The following is a 21,778-nucleotide window of genomic DNA, read 5'->3' as shown; positions in this document are numbered from 1 at the left end:
TATCATATCATATCATATATCGTACCATACCATATCATATATCATATCATACCATACCATATCTCATATCATATCGTATCATATCATATCATATCATATCATATCATATCATATCATATCATATCATATCATATCATATACTTCCCATGTGCATTATATGGAAAAGGAAATTACCTTAAATAGAAATTGAGAATACTCCGTCGTCTTTAAAATAACGTCGGCATCTTAATGGAGGTCGACACATCTCAGCCAGGTGTCCCGACGCTGGAGACGCTACCCATAATCCCCGGGAGAAAGAATTGCGCGCCTTATAATAAGGAATTACACCCAAACATCAATAACAGGTAATGCAACAAGAGGCGCGCTGCAGTTGGGAACAAGAGCGACACGAGAGCGATGGAGCTAAGAGAAGACACGCGTCTGCGGTCATTGTCGTCTATTGCATGGTGTTTGGTGGGTGTTAACAATATAAGACGAAGACGAAGTATAGCAATATAAATAACGTTCATACACTGCTGTATTATTGGCAGTGCAAATTGTGGAGTGCATTTCTGAAGAATAAATGCCATGTACATTCATGCAGTCATAGTTTTCTGAACCAAGGGCAGGTCTTTCACTGCAAAGCCAACATTTTCCAACCTTCTCATTCTCTGCCTTTCTCTTAGTCTCCGAATACGATCCATATATCTTAATGTTATCTATCATCTAATATCTTCTTCTGCCCCCAAACTTTTCTCCCATTCACAATTCATTTCAGTGCATCCTTCAAAAGGCAGTTTTTTTCTTAGCCAGTGGCCCAAACAATTTCTTTTTTTCTTTCTGATCAGTTGCAGCATTATTCTACTTCACCCACTTTTCTAGCACAGCTTCATTTCTTATTTTGTCTGTCCATTTCACACTCTCTTTTCTTTTCCATTTCCACATTTCAGACGCTTCCAGTCGTTTCTCTTCACTTCGTCGTAATGTACATATTTCTACCGCATACAGTGCCATACTCCACACAAAGCACTTCACTAGTCTTTTCCTTAGTTCTTTTTCGAGAGATCCGCAGAAGATGCTATTTTTTCTATTAAAAGTTTCCTTCGCCATTCCTATTCTTCTTTTGACTTCCTGACAGATGATCATGTTAGTATTTACAGATCATCCCAAGTGTACAGCTCTCTTAAAAAACAATAGGACGACTCTTGGTAGTAAAAAGTCTAAGTTCTACAGCACAGTTAACAAGGCATCGACATATCCATGCAGGAAGACGTCTGGCCGTGCATGCGTATATTCAACCTACTCCCAAGTAGCCTACACTTACTTACTTTCTTACTTACTTACTTACAAATGGCTTTTAAGGAACCCGCAGGTTCATTGCCACCCTCACATAAGCCCGCCATCGGTCCCTATCCTGTGCAAGATTAATCCAGTCTCTACCATTATCTCCCAACTCCCTCAAATCCATTTTAATATTATCATCCCATCTACATCTCGGCCTACCCAAAGGCCTCTTTTCCTCCGGCCTTCCAACTAACACTCTATATGCATTTATGGATTCGCCCATACGTGTTACATGCTCTGCCCTGGTTTTAATATCCCTAATTATGTCAAATGAAGAATACAATGCGTGCAGTTCTACAATGTGGAACTTTCTCCATTCTTCTGTAACTTCATCCCTCTTAAACCAAATATTTTCCAAAGTACCTTATTCTCAAACACCGTTAGCCTCTATTCCTCTCTCAAAGTGAGAGTCCAAGTTTCACAACCTTACAGAACAACCGGTAATATAACTGTTTTATAAATTCTAACTTTCATATAAATTATTTTAATGTACCGAAGTATATAAGATATTGCCATGCAGATATTCTGCGTCATCATACGATGAAAGAGTAATGGAACGGAGAAAAATTCTCTCCGGCGCCGGGATTTGAACCCGGGTTTTCAGCTCTACGTGCTGATGCTTTATCCACTAAGCCACACGGGATACCACCCCGGCGTCGGACAGAATCGTCTCAGATTAAGTTCCAACTCTTGGGTTCCCTCTACTGGCCGCCCTCTGCACTACGTCATAGATGTCTATGAACGTAGGACCGACGTCCACACATGTGCTGAGGTGCACTCGTTATGAGTGACTAGTTGGCCGGGATCCGACGGAATAAGCGCCGTCTTAAATCACGAAGTGATTTACGCATATCATATATATTATTTTAATGTACCGAAGTACATATGATATTTCCATGCAGATATTCTGCGTCATCATACGATGAAAGAGTAATGGAACGGAGAAAAATTCTCTCCGGTGTGGCTTAGTGGATAAAGCATCAGCACGTAGAGCTGAAAACCCGGGTTCAAATCCCGGCGCCGGAGAGAATTTTTCTCCGTTCCATTACTCTTTCATCTAACTTTCAGGTTTTATGAGAGAAGACTGGATGATAATAGCTTCTCAACCGAATAACAGGTATTTCCCATATTTATTCTGTGTTTAATTTTCTCCCAAGTGTCATTTATATTTGTTACTGTTGCTCAAAAATATTTGAACTTTTCCATCTTTTCAAAGGGTAAATTTCCAATATTTACATTTCCATTTCGTACTATGTTCTCACCACGAGACATAATCATATACTTTGTCTTTTCGGTATTTACTTCCATACCTATCGCTTTACTTGCTTCAACTAAAATTTCCGTGTTTTACCTAATAGTTTGTGGATGTTCTCCTAACATATTCACGTCATCCGCATAGACAAGCAGCTGATGTAACCCGTTCAATTCCAAACCCTGTCTGTTATCCTGGACTTTCCTAATGGCATATTCTAGAGCGAAGTTAAAAAGTAAAGGTGATAGTGCATCTCCTTGTTTTAACCCACAGTGAATCGGAAGAGCATCAGATAGGAACTGGCCTATAAGGACTCTACTGTAGGTTTCATTGAGACTCCAAAGTACACACACCAATGAAAAATGTCTTGCGGGAAAAAACCTGGTTAGGCTTACTGGACAGACTGAACTAATTAATCTAATCTGCATTGTAAGCTTGAGCACCAGTTTTTTCACGTGCATACTGTGACCATAATTTTTCTCTGAACTGTACTCTTCCTAGAATTTTCGGTGCTGTCTCGAAATAATTATAATATATTAATTATACTACATCATCAAAACCTGTAATTATACATGGAACATGAAGCAGACGAACAGGATGCAATGTAGCCAAAACAGTGTATTGATTCTTGACAACAGCGCACTGCTGTCACTTACACCAGCTACTATATAAATCAGTGAATTAAAGACGAGTATTTTCGTAAATGATCGGAGTATTTGCCCTGGATCAAAATCAAATATGTATGCTGTTACATGCTTGGGGTTCTTCCGCAAACATTCGCTACACTGCAACATTTCACATGTATCTACAACTACTTGCCATCAACATGAGAAACCGGTTATGCTTTTCCTCAGTACTTAGAAAAATTGTCACGCTTCACTTAAGAAAGATTTTAACTCTTTCTTTTATGATGAAGGATCGGTGGAGCGGAGAAAAATTCTCTCCGGTACCGGGATTCGAACGGGGTTTTCGGCTCTACGTGCCAAGAGGTGAATCCTCTCCCATGGCCTGCAAGAAGACCGGACATGAACGAAATTGAAATTCTCTGACCTATACTGGAGAATAAAGTGAACAAAAAGACGCTTGCAACAAAACATGGACTCATTTAAGCACTGTCTGATATCTGGCTAAATGATGCTGATATTCAAAGAAAGTGTCAAACTTTGGTTTCCAGCATCCCTGACAAAATCAAGGTGTTAATGAAGAATAAGGGAATGTTCACAAAATATTAGCAACCTCAAGACTCAATTTTCAGTTCATTATTTCTGTGCAAAATACGTTTTTGTTCATTATTTCTGCCCATAAATACAGCTTCGTTGCACATATAATTTATTTAGGCTAATAATTTGTCCACGTCTGTAGAATCTCATCTTGGGGGACTAAAGCTGTAGTTGAAGTTGGTACTGAAATATAGGATTGTAGGGAAAGAATATTGCCCTACCTTCCATCTAGTGGGAAGATCTGTCTGTTTGTTGACGCAAATCAGACAAACAATCAAGTCCTTTTCAACTGTAGAGACGTTAGTAAAAGTCAGACTTGACGGAGTCTTGCACAAAAGTGTGCAGCATATGCATTTCATACTAAAAAAAAATGGACTTGACCGGTTTTTATACATCGTCTTCAATTAAGCCGTTGAGAGCAAAATTGGTGTAAAGTCAAAATTGGGTAATGAGGTTTAAAGTAAAAATTCTGTAAAATACAGCGCAAATTAGCAATTAATATGTCCTTCTTTATATTCACTGACTACTAATAGTTTAAATAAATTAATATTAAGTGCTACTTTGCGCTGTATTTTACACAATTTATACTTTTTCCCTCAGTATTCATTTTTGACTTACACCACTTCTGGTCTGAACGGATCAATGATTGAGAACTTAGTTTTCAAGTGCTCTGTGATAGAAACCAAGCACTTCATTTTTTATGAATTGTAGTACTCCGTTATTTCTATTATTATTGTTATCATTATCAGTACAATTCTTGTTATTATTATTATTATTATTATTATTATTATTATTATTATTATCCTTCGAAGAGGTAGAAAAATTCAAATATCTTGGAGCAACAGTAACATATATATATATATATATATATATATATATATATATATATATATATATATATGATACTCCAGAGGAAATTAAACACAGAATAAATATGGAAATGTCTGTTATTATTCGGTTGAGAAGCTTTTGTCATCTACTCTGCTGTCAAAAGATATGAAAGTTAGAATTTATAAAACAGTTATATTACCAGTTGTTTTTTATGGTTGTGAAACTTGGACTCTCACTTTGAGAGAGGAACAGAGATTAAGAGTGTTTGAGAATAAGGTTCTTAGGAAAATATTTGGGGCTAAGAGGGATGAAGTTATAGGAGAATGGAGAAAGTTACACAAAGCAGAACTGCACGCATTGTATTCTTCACCTGACATAATTAGGAACATTAAATCCAGACGTTTGAGATGGGTAGGGCATGTAGCACGTATGGGCGAATCCAGAAATGTATATAGAGTGTTAGTTGGGAGGCCGGAGGGAAAAAGACCTTTGGGGAGGCCGAGATGTAGATGGGAGGATAATATTAAAATGGATTTGAGGGAGGTGGGAAATGATGGTAGAGACTGGATTAATGTTGCTCAGGATAGGGACCAACAGCGGGCTTATGTGAGGGCGGCAATGAATCTCCAGGTTCCTTAAAAGCCAGTAAGTAAGTAGTAAGTAAGTAAGTATTATTATTATTATTATTATTATTATTATTATTATTATTATTATTATTATTATTACAGACGATGGCTCTGCAGGTAAGCATGCTACCTCCCGTAGGAAATGAAGTGAATTAGTCTCCTATGACATTTCACATAAGGTAACGATCACCATTATCACCATGTACAAGGGACTGCTAACGACGTGAAGCATCAGAACCTCGTCACTTGGGATATGATTGATTAATGCGCTCGCAACTTGTAGCGCCACTCCCACAATCAATACCAAACAGGTTTTTTCAACGTCCACCTTCTCACTTACTGCCTTCTTTGTTGTCCTTCCCCTTCTACGATAACTATTATCCTTCTCTTCAGTCTTTCAATACTATTTCCCCCAATTTTATACTATTTCATTTCTATTTCCTGCTTTTCTACCACTCTATACCTACTTTCTGTATTCTCTACTTCCTCATGCCCGTATATCTTCGCCGCCTTCTCTCCCTTTCCATTTTCTTTCTTCGTACAGCCTCTGGTTCCTCTAAAATTTTTAACATTCTTCTTTTCTCGCCCCTTTCTCTCCATTTTTTCTCATGGTTCCATATTTCCAGCTTATATTTTCTTCTTAATCATTTCTCCACTATGTTTATTCTTTCCTTAATCATTTCATTTTCCATCATCTTTATTTCCTTCTATCTGTTTTTTCTTCCCTATACTTAACTTTATTATTCTTCTTCCTTTTTCTCTTTCCTCGTCTTCTTTCCTGCCCCTTTACTTACATTTATTGCTTTCCATTATTATGTTCTCCTTCATTTTGTTATTTTTCTATTACTTTCTTTCGTCCTTCTCCAAACCTTCATTTTTCTTCTTCATTTTTCACTCCTTTACTTTACTTCTTCGTTCTCCACTCCATTTTCCTTCTCCGTTCTCCACTCTTATTTTCCTTCTCCGTTTACCACTCTATTCTTTTCCTTCTTTGTTTTCAAATCCTTTATTTTCCTTCTTAGTTCTCTAGTCCTTTATTTTCCTTCTTCGTTCTTCACTCCTTTATTTTCCTTCTCCATTCTCAAAACCTTAATTTTCCTTCTTGTTCTCCACTCCTTAATTTTCCTTCTACAATCTCCAAACCTTAATTTTCCTTCTTCGTTCTCCACTTCTTAATTTTCCTTCTTCGTTCTCCACCGCTTTATTTTCCTTCTTCGTTCTCCACTCCTTTTTTTTCCTCCTTCGTTCTCCACTCCTTTATTTTCCTTCTCCAATCTCCAAACCTTAATTTTCCTTCTTCGCTCTCCATTCCTTAATTTTCCTTCTTCGTTCTCCACTGCTTTATTTTCTTTCTTCGTTCTCTACTGCTTTATTTTCCTTCTTCGTTCTCCACTCCTTAATTTTCCTTCTTCGTTCTCCACTCTTTTATTTTCCTTTTTCGTTCTCGACTGCTTTATTTTCCTTCTTCGTTCTCCACTGCTTTATTTTCCTTCTTCGTTCTCCACTGCTTTATTTTCCTTCTTCGTTCTCCACTCCTTAATTTTCCTTCTTCGTTCTCCACTGCTTTATTTTCCTTCTCCGTTCTCCACTCCTTTATTTTCCTTCTTCGTTCTCCACTGCTTTATTTTCCTTCTTCGTTCTCCACTGCTTTATTTTCCTTCTTCGTTCTCCACTCCTTAATTTTCCTTCTTCGTTCTCCACTGCTTTATTTTCCTTCTTCGTTCTCCACTGCTTTATTTTCCTTCTTCGTTCTCCACTCCTTAATTTTCCTTCTCCGTTCTCCACTCCTTTATTTTCCTTCTTCGTTCTCCACTGCTTTATTTTCCTTCTTCGTTCTCCACTCCTTAATTTTCCTTCTTCGTTCTGCACTGCTTTATTTTCCTTCTTCGTTCTCCACTGCTTTATTTTCCTTCTTCGTTCTCCACTGCTTTATTTTCCTTCTTCGTCCTCCACTCCTTTTTTTTCCTCCTTCGTTCTCCACTCCTTTATTTTCCTTCTCCAATCTCCAAACCTTAATTTTCCTTCTTCGTTCTCCACTGCTTTATTTTCCTTCTTCGTTCTCCACTGCTTTATTTTCCTTCTTCGTTCTCCACTGCTTTATTTTCCTTCTTCGTTCTCCACTGCTTTATTTTCCTTCTTCGTTCTCCACTGCTTTATTTTCCTTCTTCGTTCTCCACTGCTTTATTTTCCTTCTTCGTTCTCCACTCCTTAATTTTCCTTCTTCGTCTCCACTGCTTTATTTTCCTTCTTCGTTCTCCACTGCTTTATTTTCCTTCTTCGTTCTCCACTGCTTTATTTTCCTTTTTCGTTCTCCACTACTTTATTTTCCTTCTTCGTTCTCCACTGCTTTATTTTCCTTCTTCGTTCTCCACTGCTTTATTTTCCTTCTTCGTTCTCCACTCCTTAATGTTCCTTCTTCGTTCTCGACTCTTTTATTTTCCTTCTTCGTTCTCCACTGCTTTATTTTCCTTCTCCGTTCTCCACTCCTTTATTTTCCTTCTTCGTTCTCCACTCCTATATTTTGCTTCTTCGTTCTCCACTCCTATATTTTGCTTCTTCGTGGCCCATTCGTTTCTTTTCTTTCTCCGTTCTTCACTCCTTCGATTTCTACACCTTTGTTTCCCTACTTTATTGTTCTCTTTTTTATCCCCTTTCTCTCATTGTCTCTCAATCTTTTTCTTTCACCTCTTCCTTTCCGTATCTCCCTCTTCTTTCTCATTTTTGTTTTTCCCCGCCTTCATTATTTCGTTTTACTTCCATTTTGGATTCCCTTTTTATCAATTATTTTGTCTATTTCTCTTTCTTGTCCGTCGCTTCCTCTCTCTGTTATACTTATGGCGCTTTTGTTGGGCTACAGATTGGGTCTTCCAACTTTCTGTTGTTTGAGATAAAACACTTCTGACATTTCGGAATACTTTGTTGTCAACTTTCCTTTTTCCGTTATGTCTAGTTCGCTAAAATAAATAATTGAAAAGACACCCACTGAACTTTTCCAAGATATATATTCACCAGTTCTGTACGTTAAATATACCGGAGTCAAACAATTAGCTGTGTCATGTTAATGTCTCCACACATATACACCTACATACTACTACAATAAAAGTGTCGATTAAGTAACCGTGTGTGTTACAAAGCATGAAAAAGCATTAGACATGCTTACAGTCACAACCAACGTGGCGAACACTGAAGTTAACTTGGCAGTAATGAATTACCACGCAGAATCAATATGACCGTAATATGAAAACATAAATCAGTCATTCCAGTGGTCAAGGATGTTACATTTTCAAACTGTATACAGGGTGTAAAAAAGTATCCAATATTTTAGAAGGTGCTAGTATGCATCAAAAGAAGAAAATAATGTCTAATAAACATGGGTCCTACAACACATACTTTCTGAGATCTAAACACTTGTTCATAGGAGATGCTCAATGTGGCGTCCATTCATGGCAATACATTCCTCTGCCCTTCGGCGTAAGAAATCACACATTCTTTGAAACTGATCTGGTTGCTCTTGATAACGAAAAGTCTAGGGGATTTAGATTTTGGGAACGAGCAGGCCAAGGTGTGGGACCTCCCCGATCAATCCAGCGGTCCTGAAATGTCACCGTCAGGTGTTCACGCACATTGCGGAGAAAATGTGCTGGTGTGCCATCATGCATGAACCACATCTGTAGTCTTTGCTGACATGGCACATACTCCAGCAAGGTAGACAATACGTTAATAAGAAAGTCCTGATAACAAGCCCCAGGTAATCTCTGTGGTAGCACATATGGCCCTTAATCTATCGCCAAGAACGCCTGCCCATACATTGACTCAGAATCGATGTTGATGTCTTATTTCTTCAACTGCAAGGGGATTTTCATCAGCCCACACATGCTGATTACGAAAATTCACAACACCATCTCTACAGAACCCCGCCCATATCCGCAACGAAACTTTAGTTTTCAGTATTCCTTGTGACGTATCAGTATTCCATCAACTACGGTATGATTTTCTGGTAGTCTGCTGTATTGTAGGACAGAGAAATGCATTGCCATGAATGGACGTCACATTGAGCGCCTCCTATGAACAAGTATTCAGATCTCATAAAATATGTGTTGTAGGACCCATGTTTATTAGACGTTTTTTTCTTCTTTGATGCATTCTATCACCTCCTAAAATATTGTATACTTTTTAACATCCTGTATATTGAAAATGAAATGACTTTTGTCAACTTTTGTTATTAGAATCGATTTAGAACATCAGTATCGTCTTACAGAAAAAAAACTTGTGTGAATAATTTTTTTTTTATTATTGCAGAAAATAAAGAAAAGATTCCGTCACGGATGTTACAAGATTTGTCGACTCACTTTACATCTTATTAACAAAAAGTGTGAAACAAGGTCTCTGCTTCAAGCAAAAAGAGATTCATTCCCATAGTATTCATGTGAAACCTATACAAATCTCATGGCATCCTTTACCTTTCTGTGGCAGACGACACCAATTATCAAACGATCTCCGCCGTAACTCAGATCTTAAACTTCGTCCTCTCATCGAATGTGCTTCTTCCTTGTTGGGATGTTTAATTGTGAAAGAGCTTCTTATTTTTCAGTTTCAAGATTCCTGCAGAAATGTAGATTTTCGTCATTTATTTTTAGAAGACTTCTGGCAATATTGTTGTGTTGGAGGTGTAGTTTCCAGTCAGCATTAAATGATTCTTTATTAGATTTTCTATCAATATGGACAAAAATCAAGATCATGCTCGCAATAGTTATCGAATAAGAGAGTGTTAAACATTTGGGAGGGAGGATATTTTTTTCTGAAAAAGCTATGATCTTTCCACCAATATTGTATCACACGTTTTTGTTACATACAACATGATCTAATCGCTTTGAAAATCTACAGAGTTCTTTCACTTCCATCCTGTACATAACACTCATAACCAGCCTACTGCCCTAGTTAAGTATTTTACAAAGATATTTTTTTGGTTGTTATATGATTCTGTAACCTTTAATTAAAAACAAATGTCCTGCACATGCATTCAAGTTTCTTTTCTGACCAATACTGCCAATTCTATGACCACTTCTACCTACAATACCCGATTTTCGTATTCTAGCATAACTACCGAACCAGTAACTTATTCTAAAAGACCGAAACTCTAATTTTAGGTCAAAAATAGAAAGGAGGGAGGACAAAGAGAAAGGGAAGGAAATGATAACAGAAAGATAAAACAATGTAAAAAGTAGCCTACGAGACGAAGAACTATATATAAAAAACGTGTGCAATTTTATATTGCACTTTCGTTTTCTTTTCACAAAGTGTGCGGATATGAGCTTAGTCCGGAAGGCAGTGCGGTTTTTCTTCCTTTCTTTTTTCCCTCAGTTGGCAACACCTTGACAATGGAATCCTCGCACGCGCTCAGGATATTACATTCCACATCAAGATAGAATTCTCCCCGATTCACGCGACGCTCTTTTGTTTCTCTCGGCAACCGACCAAGCGACACTCGATGTACGTCATGTGTTGGAACAAGGCGGCAATCGTGAAAGAATGCCGACCAGGGACCTGGGTTTGTGGTTACATTTCCATCTCTTTATCTGTATATATATATATCTCTTTTCCATGTACTTTTACATTTTTTTTTATTTTCATAAATATAATATTGTACTGTCTATTTAATTGGAGCTTTGCCCTGTTACAGACAAATAAATACATTATGTCGTCTTTGTTCCCATGTGCAAAATATAAAATTTTTCAGTAGGAAGAAAAAACACATTTATTCATCCTATGGCAGTCGTACATAGGAGACTGTAAATTCTTATATTTTCGAAACAAAGAAATATAATTACGTATAGGATATTTTATTATTTGCTATACCACTATTTAAGTTATTTAAAAGAGCAAAAATCTGAAAATCGATAAATATGTCACTTAGGAGTTATTGCAAGAACAACGACGATATACTCGTATTATAAAGAAATTTGCATTTCATCTTCATGGATTAGTGTCATCGAGCTGTTTCGGTTTCAAAACAAACTGAGACGGCAGCTGGAAAAAGGGCCCATAAGCAAAAGTCATGTTTCGAGAAAAAAAAGACTGAAAGATTTATTTTTATGTAATTGCGATTTCAATGCAATTTTATCAAAATAACAATTTGCATACTGTTACAGTAATATTTGTCTACAAATTTTTGCCGACTTTAATATATATATATATATATATATATATATATATATATATAGGCCTATTATTGGAGCATTTTACAGGCACTTTTTCCAGAGAACAAGTTTATTTCATCAAAATAGTTTCAATATGATTATATTTTAACATCAGCATTGAACAGCTCATATTACAGAGGTTTACAAGTTCATAATCATTTTAGTAAAATTACATTTCTTACATAGCCTATATCCCATAGTTACGTCATAAATTGTACCGAATACGTAAAAATAAAGAATATCTTTTGGGTACAGAATACAGATTTACAGGTTATTTAGTATTAATCTAGAATGGATTCACACTCACTTCAAAGTTTATCTTCAGAGTGCAGTTTACACTTTAGTGCACATCCTGGATGGATTCACACTCACTTCAAAGTTTATCTTCAGAATGCAGTTTACACTTTAGTGCACATCCTGGATGGATTCGCACTCACTTCAAAGTTTATCTTCAGAATGCAGTTTACACTTTAGTGCACATCCTGGATGGATTCACACTCACTTCAAAGTTTATCTTCAGAGTGCAGTTTACACTTTAGTGCACATCCTGGATGGACTCACACTCACTTTGAGGATCATCTTCACTAACGTTTGCTCAATTCCACTACTACGCAAGGGTGCATGGGTTGATTCAATTAGCTATCCTGCCCTCTGTTTACAAGATATTGAAACGAAACTACGTAAGCAAGTACATTTTGAAACGGAGAATCGATCCCGGAAAAGGGCCTATAGACCTATGGGCCCATTTTCCGGCTACCATCTTAATTGCTTATTTCACCACAATTCCTCTATTATCATTCTCTTACAATGGGGAATATGTACTATAAGCCTATATCTAGATTTTTCATTCATTCCATGGTCAAAAGGACATAATTTAATCAAAATATTTTGCATTGTAAATAATAAAGGACAAAATCGTGTTCCTATTGTAAGAATATTTCTTCTTCTTCCTCTGATATATTAGGCCTAGTGGCCTGTTACGGCAGGGATGCACAAGAAACAGCACGTGAACGACGTTCCACAATTTCGCGTGCTACCTAACTCCAGTGTATATTGTTGTACAGATAGCAGTGACTAAAAGAAAAGGGTGAACAAAATGAACTTTAAATAAAATCGAGTTACAATAGTCCTTCACACTTTTCTACACACTAGTCATTACGTCTCGTAATATGTTATTTGAAGAAGCAAATATAAGCATATGGCGCTTACCATCATCGCACAGTTTGACTCTTATTCTTGGCTTGGCGTAAGTTCGCAAGTGTGTCTGACATCCTTATGCAGCTAAAGCATAAAGGCGATGGGAGAAGAAGAACTAAGGAGAAAGGCAGCGAACATAAGTAAGGAAAGGGGAAGATTGAACAAACGCGAAGGGAGTTTCGCTTCTAAAGAGACTCGGCAAATATGAACCGAACATAAGGCCTCTTACCGGTTTTCAATGGACTAGGTTATTTTAGTTTACACGCTTCACTTCCACGTATTCCTGGGATGCCTATGGAGTACGGCGAAGTTTGTAGTATCTTGACATCCCCTCACATGTTCGAACATTGCACGACACTACTAGACACATGAAGGGGATAAATGTTGTCCCAGGCAGGGGAAAATTAATACATTTTCAGCAGGGATACCAGATTCTCCAGGAAGGGACGATCCCTGGCATACCCCCGTCAATTCACACCCTGTCCTAGCAGCCCAGTTGGCCACAATGTACGGCCCACTTTATTGAAGTCGAAAGTGGAGACGCCCGAATGCTGCACATAATTTATTGAATCGCTGTCAGGCGACGTGAGAGAAGACGTCTAGTGGAAGGCGGTGGGAATGTGTAACAATTCACGTGTATAACGCCCGTCTTCATATCAGACATAGAAATTTATTATTTCACGTCACAAAACGGTAACAGTGATGCACATACAACAAAGCCATTCTGTAACATATTGCTTTGTCTAAGAATTTAGTGTTTAGACAGGCAATGGTGTTCCGCTACTCGAATGATTATAAAACAAACATTCCACATTGCAGACGCTATTGCAATCAGTCCAACTTTCAGCTAGTCCAACTGAAATGTGGTTAAAAATACAACCTGTGCTTCCTGTCATATTTAAAACTGAAGATTCAACAGTACACGTTGAACAATTGACAAGTGGTGAATCTATAGTTTGACTAGAAGTTCAAGAAATCTATTCTTTCCTACCAAAACTAGCAGAATTAAATACAAATTCTTCCAACCCAACTTCATCGTTACCAAATTTATTTCACGTCATGGAAAATTCACACCCTATGTAGTCAGATTTAATGCCACGAATCATTCGAATATATGATGATGAAGTCGAGAAAGTTCCCCATTTGCTAATTTTTTTCTTTAGTTATTTAACGACGCCATATTAACTGCAAGGTTATTTAGCGTCGATGGAATTGGTGATAACGAGATGGTATTTGACGAGATGATGCCGAAGATTCGCCATAGATTACCTAGCATTTGCCTTATAGTTGGGGAACACTTCGGAAAAAATCTAACCAGGTAATCAGTCCAAGCGGGAGTCGAACCCGCGTCCGAGCGCAACTTCGGAACGGCAGGCAAGCACCTTAGCTGACTGGGTTACGCCGGTGGCTGTATGTATGTATGTATGTATGTATGTATGTATGGGACTCCGCGCTACGAGCTTAGAGATCTATTAGGGGAGAGTCGGGTAGTATCGGACATCGGGTAATATCGGACAGTGAGTTTCTTTCATCTACCACACGATGATAGTACCTGATTGACATGGTTACGTTTCAGTAATGTCGCATAGAGAAACGTAACCATGTCATTCAGGTACTACCATAGGGTGGTAGATGAAAAAAACTCACTGTCCGATACTACCCGATGTCCGATACTACCCGACTCTCTCCTACTCCTATCCTTTGCCTAGGCGACTTCCCAACCCCACCGGCCGACTACACTAAGGTGTACTGCGTATCTGGGCTTCGAACAGGCAAACCCACTCGTATCGCCAGCCGGTGTTCGTGGAATGCTATGGAATGATAATGGAATGGAAATTGGTTGCAATGAAATGAGGTGATGAGATGAAAATTGTAATTGGAATGCATTATTTAAGACCTTAACATAATTGTGGTTAGTAATTCTTTATGCCTGCCACCGCAGTATGGAAAGAAAAATCCTGCAACTTTCTCTGAGGAACAAAGTAAGGAACGAGGAGCTACGCAACCGTACCGGCATGAAAGACGTCCTAAACACCGCAAAAAGGCTGAAGTGGAAATGGGGAGGGCACATGATAAGGATGGACCACAGACGATGGACGCACAGACTGACATTGTAGGATCCCAGGATCGGCAGAAGAAGAGTGGAACGCCAGACAACTAGATGGGCCGATTTCTTCAAGAAGAAGGTAGGACCACATTGGACGAGCAGTACAAGAGACAGACAGCTATGGAGAAATCTAGAAGCCACCGTCCTCAGTGTGTAGTGTGGTGCGAATCTTACAAGTGCATATAGTGTTTGTGTACATAGAACACTCCTTAGGATCGGCTCACCTAACGAGTGAAGACTACTGAGCCAAGCCCTGTCAATCAGGAGGCCCTTGCCCTTACGGGATCTAGCAGGCTAAATTTATTATTATTATTAATTATAATTCTTTATTTGTCTTCCCTTTTAAACTACAGGAGTTAGTCATAAAGATGGGATGGTAATGTAATAAGCAATTTCATAATTAGCGGATATGTAAGTATGGTAGCCTCGAGGCCACCGATGACGTAATTGTAATTAATGTTATTATAATTTCAAGGGAAAAATTGTTCCGGGGCCGGGTACCGATCCCGGGACCCTTCGCTTAGCGCACGAATGCTCTACCGACTGAGCTACCCCAGAAACTATACACGACACCGTCACAATTCTTCCCTCTACATTTCCCTTGAAATTATTCGAACCTGCTTCAAAGGGAGCTTCTACCTGAAAGCCATATTTTCACAATGTTATTATAGCTTTAATTTTTGTTACCACTGTTAATTTCATTACCTGCTTCTAATATCCTTGTTCCTACTCTTATTAGTAATCTTTGTAGCTGTATCGGTGTATGTCGTTATTGGACCGTCATACTCTACTTATTAATGTTGTTTTGTAGCCATGACTGTTATTGAAGCCTGCATTGACGCGTGCACGCATTCCCCGGCTTGCATGTCAAATATACATTACGCACCACCCGCACTCTCGAGAATTTACTACCAGCAGCGAGAAAGTTGAGCAGTACTACCAACATCTACAAATTAAATTATCGGAACCAACAAAATTCTTTACATATGGAGAGTTCGCGGGAAAAACGATGAATGTCACATTTCTGTTAAGGATTAGATAATGATCTAATTGAGTCTATAACTGCAAGATGTAGTGCTGTTTCTATAGAAAATAAAGGAAAGGATTACTGTATTTGTGATGAAAATTCACCTTTTTACCATTTTTCATAAGAACAACATTAAATTTCGTAGTGATTCATTGTGGGTCCCTATCACCACGGCATGGCGCGTCCTCAGGTTGCGGATAGAGGAGACGGCCTCCAGATATGGAGGGTAGCTGCGAATATATTGAATAAGCAGTCGTGGACAGCCGATAAGGGGTGGTCCTCCAGCTTGGGGGTTGGGCGAAGGGCTAACAACCCATCACCGTAAAAAACAGCTTGTTACGTATCCCTATAATAAGATGACACACGGGAGGAAATTAAACGCAGAATAAATATGCGAAATGCGTGTTATTATTCGGTTGAGAAGCTCTTATCATCCAGTCTGCTGTCCAAAAATCTGAAAGTTAGAATTGATAAAACAGTTATATTACCGGTTCTTCTGTATGGTTGTGAAACTTGGACTCTCACTCTGAGAGAGGAACATAGGTTCAGGGTGTTTGAGAATAAGGTGCTTAGGAAAATATTTGGGGCTAAGCGGGATGAAGTTACAGGAGAATGGAGAAAGTTACACAACACAGAACTGCACGCATTGTATTCTTCACCTGACATAATTAGGAACATTAAATCCAGACGTTTGAGATGGGCAGGGCATGTAGCACGTATGGGCGAGTCCAGAAATGCATATAGAGTGTTAGTTGGGAGACCGGAGGGAAAAAGACCTTTAGGGAGGCCGAGACGTAGATGGGAGGATAATATTAAAATGGATTTGAGGGAGGTGGGGTATGATGATAGAGACTGGATTAATCTTGCACAGGATAGGGACCGCTGGCGGGCTTATGTGAGGGCGGCAATGAACCTTCGGGTTCCTTAAAAGCCATTTGTAAGTAAGTAAGTAAGTAAGTGATTCATTGAATTAGATAATGACATCAACCTTAACAAAACTGTGACATGCATCGTTTTTCCCGCGAACTCTTCATATATTATAAATGGGCCTACTACAAGAACAATAAACAGGCACAGAAGTTGACAGCAGTATCACAAAGAATTATTCATACACATCTTCGACACCCAATATCTTGTTACATCGGCAGAACTCCGAAAAAATTTGGAACTAGTCTGTATTTAATACAGTACAATGCATACTGTAGGGTTAACGTTATTTATACACCGAACTCCAGATTTCTGGACTACTAGAACACGGACCGATGGGGGGACAGATGGTGGGCTTATGTGAGGGCAGCAATGAACCTGCGGGTTCCTTAGAAGCCATTTGTAAGTAAGCAAGTAACTATAACACGGAGAATTGAAAACAAATAACTGTACACAAAATTGTTCAATGGTAATATTACAAGTGCTAATAGTTTTTCGGTAATTTAATTGAACCTGAATAAAGTTTGTCATTGGAAGGGGTGACTATATAAATTCTTGTAGCAAAGATAGTAGAGCGGGTTCGGCGTGGCTAAGATTGGGTGCATGGAAGGGTCATAAAATTGTCACCGAAGTAGGAGACCGCATCTGTCCATTATGTGTCGAGAAGGAGTCATGGGAGCACATTCTAGCGCACTGTAAAGAAACAGAGCATCTTCGAAGAAAATACAGTATCTACCACCTCGATGCTAGGTCGGAATAGGAGTTCGCTTGCATGTCCTGACCTCATGGGGAATAGAGAATACGAACAAAAGACTGGATTGTTCCTCTTCAAGGAGAGATAGCTTAGAACATCAGCTGTTGATGTTTATGATATGAATTGACGAAGGGATAATGCTAACTATTGACTACATTTTTATGTCTGTTAATAAGTTAGGTTAGAGTATTTGGTATAAAGTGTTTTGTATGTACCATTGCTTTTTAATCTATGTTTTATGGAGAATGGTTGGATTTTAATCATAGGTGAGGGGGTGCAACCTACAAAGTAGGTTTCCTGTCTCTGCAAAGCACGTAGGTCAAAAGACTCATGCACTGGATTTAAGGGTAAATTCTGATAGTGTAATGCATTTACATGTATAATTGTTGAAAATATCCACACCCATCTGCCTGCCCGCCCACCCATCTGTCTGTCTGTCTATCTATCTATCTGTTTATCTATCTGTCTGTCTGTCTGTCTATCTTCTATCTGTCTGTCAGTCTGTCTGTCTGTATTAAATAAACGCTCGAACTAAACAAATATCGAATTGATTGTATTGGCTAAGAGGAAGGTCAAAGATAACAAAATGACAACTCAGGATAACGAAATTATAAATGGACTCACCCAGTTCCTGACGAAGTGAATTAAGTTTGCTACTCAGTCCAGTTGTCAATATCGGAGAGAAGTTTTCTGTGTTGAACCTGTAATGGAAAAGAATTATATGAATCATCTTAAATACGTTATTTGTGACATAAAAGAATATTCTTGTGAATAAATGTAATCAATATTTCTCGATTCACTCTAAAAGAGCCACTATTTACGTTCCTCATATAATCACCAACTCTGCCTGGGAAGTGCAAAGAAAACTGTGCAAATAGCCAAATGTCAAAGTTTTTGATCATCCTTTTACAGAATTTGGAGATACTGGATGTGTACAAGACAAAATCTTAGGAGGACGCAACATGTTTTACCCAGAAAATACTTAAATCATATAACACTTCATATAGAATGTTGTAAAATATAAATTCATCAATGTTACATTTCAGTTAATATAATGATAACAATGATTGACTGTCCATGTGATTCTTATGCGACTACCTTGCGGATCCATTGATGGAAATCTGTGGAGCAACTGCGATCAGTTAAAAGTGTTGTTAGCCGGTAAAGTTTTAAGTCGGACACCCTACTATTAGAGCATAAACTCATTCCATATGTTATGTTTTATGTTATATTACACGTCTAACCCGCCATCCAACGCGATTGATGTTGCCATCATCAACTGAATTGTTTATATTCAAAACGACTATGGCAAAAACTCCCCATCTCAACCAATCTTTAAGCCAGGGATACAACTTTCTTTTCCCCCTTTCATCCTATCCCACATTTTTCCCCTCAGGATCGATCGGGTCATATTTTATTAGAGTCACCTCAGCCAATTGCGTAATCTCCTAAATAGAGACAACTCTTTCTGCTTGTGGTTTTCTTAAGACGCTAAGACAAACATCGGGATGAGCCTTAAAGAAGTGAACCACAGACCTACACACTCTCCTGCAAACATTTCTACCTTTTCCAGATTAAAGCTTTCACAAATCGTAGCCTTGATTTTCGCGGTAGCCTTGGATACTTCTAGGCGAACATACTCGATCTTTTATTTTCCTTCTCCGTTAACCATTATTTTACTTTCCTTCTTTGTTTTCAAATCCTTTATTTTTCTTCTTAGTTCTCTAGTCCTTCTTCGTTCTCCACTCCTTTATTTTCCTTCTCCATTCTCAAAACCTTAATTTTCCTTCTTGTTCTCCACTCCTTAATTTTCCTTCTCCAAACTCCAAACCTTAATTTTCCTTCTTTGTTCTCCACTCCTTAATTTTCCTTCTTTGTTCTCCACTCCTTAATTTTCCTTCTTCGTTCTCCACTCCTTTATTTTTCTTCTTCGTTCTCCACTGCTTTATTTTCCTTCTTCGTTCTCCACTGCTTTATTTTCCTTCTTCGTTCTCCACTGCTTTATTTTCCTTCTTCGTTCTCCACTCCTTAATTTTCCTTCTTCGTTCTCCACTGCTTTATTTTCCTTCTTCGTTCTCCACTCCTTTATTTTCCTTCTTCGTTCTCCACTCCTTAATTTTCCTTCTTCGTTCTCCACTGCTTTATTTTCCTTCTTCGTTCTCCACTCCTTTATTTTCCTTCTTCGTTCTCCACTCCTTAATTTTCCTTCTTCGTTCTCCACTCCTTTATTTTCCTCCTTCGTTCTCCACTGCTTTATTTTCCTTCTTCGTTCTCCACTCCTTTATTTTCCTTCTTCGTTCTCCACTCCTTAATTTTCCTTCTTCGTTCTCCACTGCTTTATTTTCCTCCTTCGTTCTCCACTGCTTTATTTTCCTTCTTCGTTCTCCACTCCTTTATTTTCCTTCTTCGTTCTTCACTCCTTTATTTTCCTTCTTCGTTCTCTACTCCTTTATTTTCCTTCTCCCATCTCCAAACCTTAATTTTCCTTCTTCGTTCTCCACTGCTTTATTTTCCTTCTTCGTTCTCCACTCCTTTATTTTCCTCCTTCGTTCTCCACTGCTTTATTTTCCTTCTTCGTTCTCCACTCCTTTATTTTCCTTCTTCGTTCTTCACTCCTTTATTTTCTTTCTCCGTTCTTCACTCCTTCGATTTCTACATCTTTGTTTCCCTACTTTATTCTTCTCTTTTTTATCTTTTCCAGACTAAAGCTTTCACAAATCGTAGCCTTGATTTTCGCGGTAGCCTTGGATACTTCTAGGCGAACATACTCGATCGTCACTTGGCCAGTACAAGAGCTCGAATATTTTACCTAGCGACGATAGCGACGTCTCTCTCTCCACTCGTTCCGCCCATGCTTTTAACCTCTTCGATGATTCTGCCTTGTGGCTGTTCAGCCATGCTGGTCATCGATATTTCTCCTCTCATATGGTAGCTATTAAGTTACGCAAATTTTCGAAATTTTCCCTTCAAAATTCTCTAAGTTACTTCAATGGAAAGGTGAAACCGGAATGAGGAAGTGGCCAACCGACTTGGATTTCACATAGATTCTTCCTTACAGCTCCAAATTCCAGGTGATAAACGGGTAGAGTGGTCAGTTTCTTTTCCCCCTCCATTGCATACATCACGACTAGCTACATATTACACTAATCAGACTTCAGATGTATACAAACAATTTATTCTTCATCTGACACATATCGTCAAGTGAGATGTACTATCTGATAACAGTTGTACAGTAGTGGGAAAAAAACCGGATCGACCCTTGTAGTTGATGTCAGAGCCTTGTTCAATTCAAAGCTCGACAGACTGTAACTAAGACTATCATGGTTCGGATCCTGCCTGGGAAGGAACCTTTTTTTTTCTTCCTTATTCAAATTTATTCCCAAATACTTTTCGATTGCAGCGACATTTTACTACTTAATTAACTTATTATTCCCAGAACATGAATTTTACCAGCAATGGAAAAGTACTGGGAATAAATTTGAATAAGGAACAAAAATACGTTTCTTTCCCAGGTAGGATTCGAACCACGAAAGTCTTAGTTACCAGTCTATCGTGCTCTGGAATGAACAAGGCCCTGAAATCAGATACAAGGGTCGGTCCGGTTTTTTTTTTTGCCACGTCTGTACATATCAGCTAGAACCTCAATCAGAGGTATGTTATGATATGGTTTACTGTAGTGTTATAGGTTATTAGTAATTTCATATACAAGAGCACTTTCCAGAGAAGTACGTCAGTAGCGTGTTTCTAAAGCGACCAAATGCCGTTATCCTAAGCGGTGGATTAGTTTCAGAAACCCGTCGGCACAGATATACTGTATGTGAAATGAATAGTAGCTCAACTTAGGTTAGATTAAAGGGAGATGTCAATGAAAGTGCAATACATTACTAAAAATGTCGTAACTCCCTTAGTTTGTGTCGTATCGTTATGAAATTTCGATATGTATGTATGTATTTATTTACACTGCAAGTGGGCAAGCACCCGGTGGCAGTGGTATATACAATATTAACAATACACAGTTAAAATTACAAGCAATACACAATAAAATTTACAATACATAATACAATTTACAACACATATACAATTTTATACACAATACAATAAGAATACACAATACAATTTAACACAATAATAATAAAACATAAAATAAAACACCTAATTTTACAACACAACATACATAATTATGTATAGGTCCTACATAAGTTTCAATAGTCTTTCACTTTACTCTCATCTCATTCCCTGCAGTGGCACTATGACGCATTTCACTGACACTTTAGCACACATTTCACTGACACTCTGTAACACATTTCACTGACACTA

The 21,778-nt window shown here is 38.2% G+C and overlaps 1 protein-coding gene across 2 annotated transcripts in view; it reads right to left on the bottom strand.

Moving 5' to 3' along the window:
* The window catches only part of LOC138694310 (uncharacterized), a 511,848-nt gene that overhangs the window by 219,346 nt on the left and 270,724 nt on the right, over window positions 1-21,778 (bottom strand). For both annotated transcript variants that reach the window (XM_069817898.1, XM_069817899.1), the window contains one exon: window positions 18,086-18,162. The gene's annotated coding sequence lies outside the window, so the exon portion shown is untranslated. The remainder of the gene's footprint in view (window positions 1-18,085; window positions 18,163-21,778) is intronic.

The sequence above is a fragment of the Periplaneta americana genome, chromosome 2 (assembly GCF_040183065.1).
Source record: "Periplaneta americana isolate PAMFEO1 chromosome 2, P.americana_PAMFEO1_priV1, whole genome shotgun sequence".
NCBI lineage: Eukaryota > Metazoa > Arthropoda > Insecta > Blattodea > Blattidae > Periplaneta > Periplaneta americana.
The sequence above is the reverse complement of the archived record's forward strand: the minus strand, read 5'-3'. Positions and strand labels throughout refer to the sequence as shown.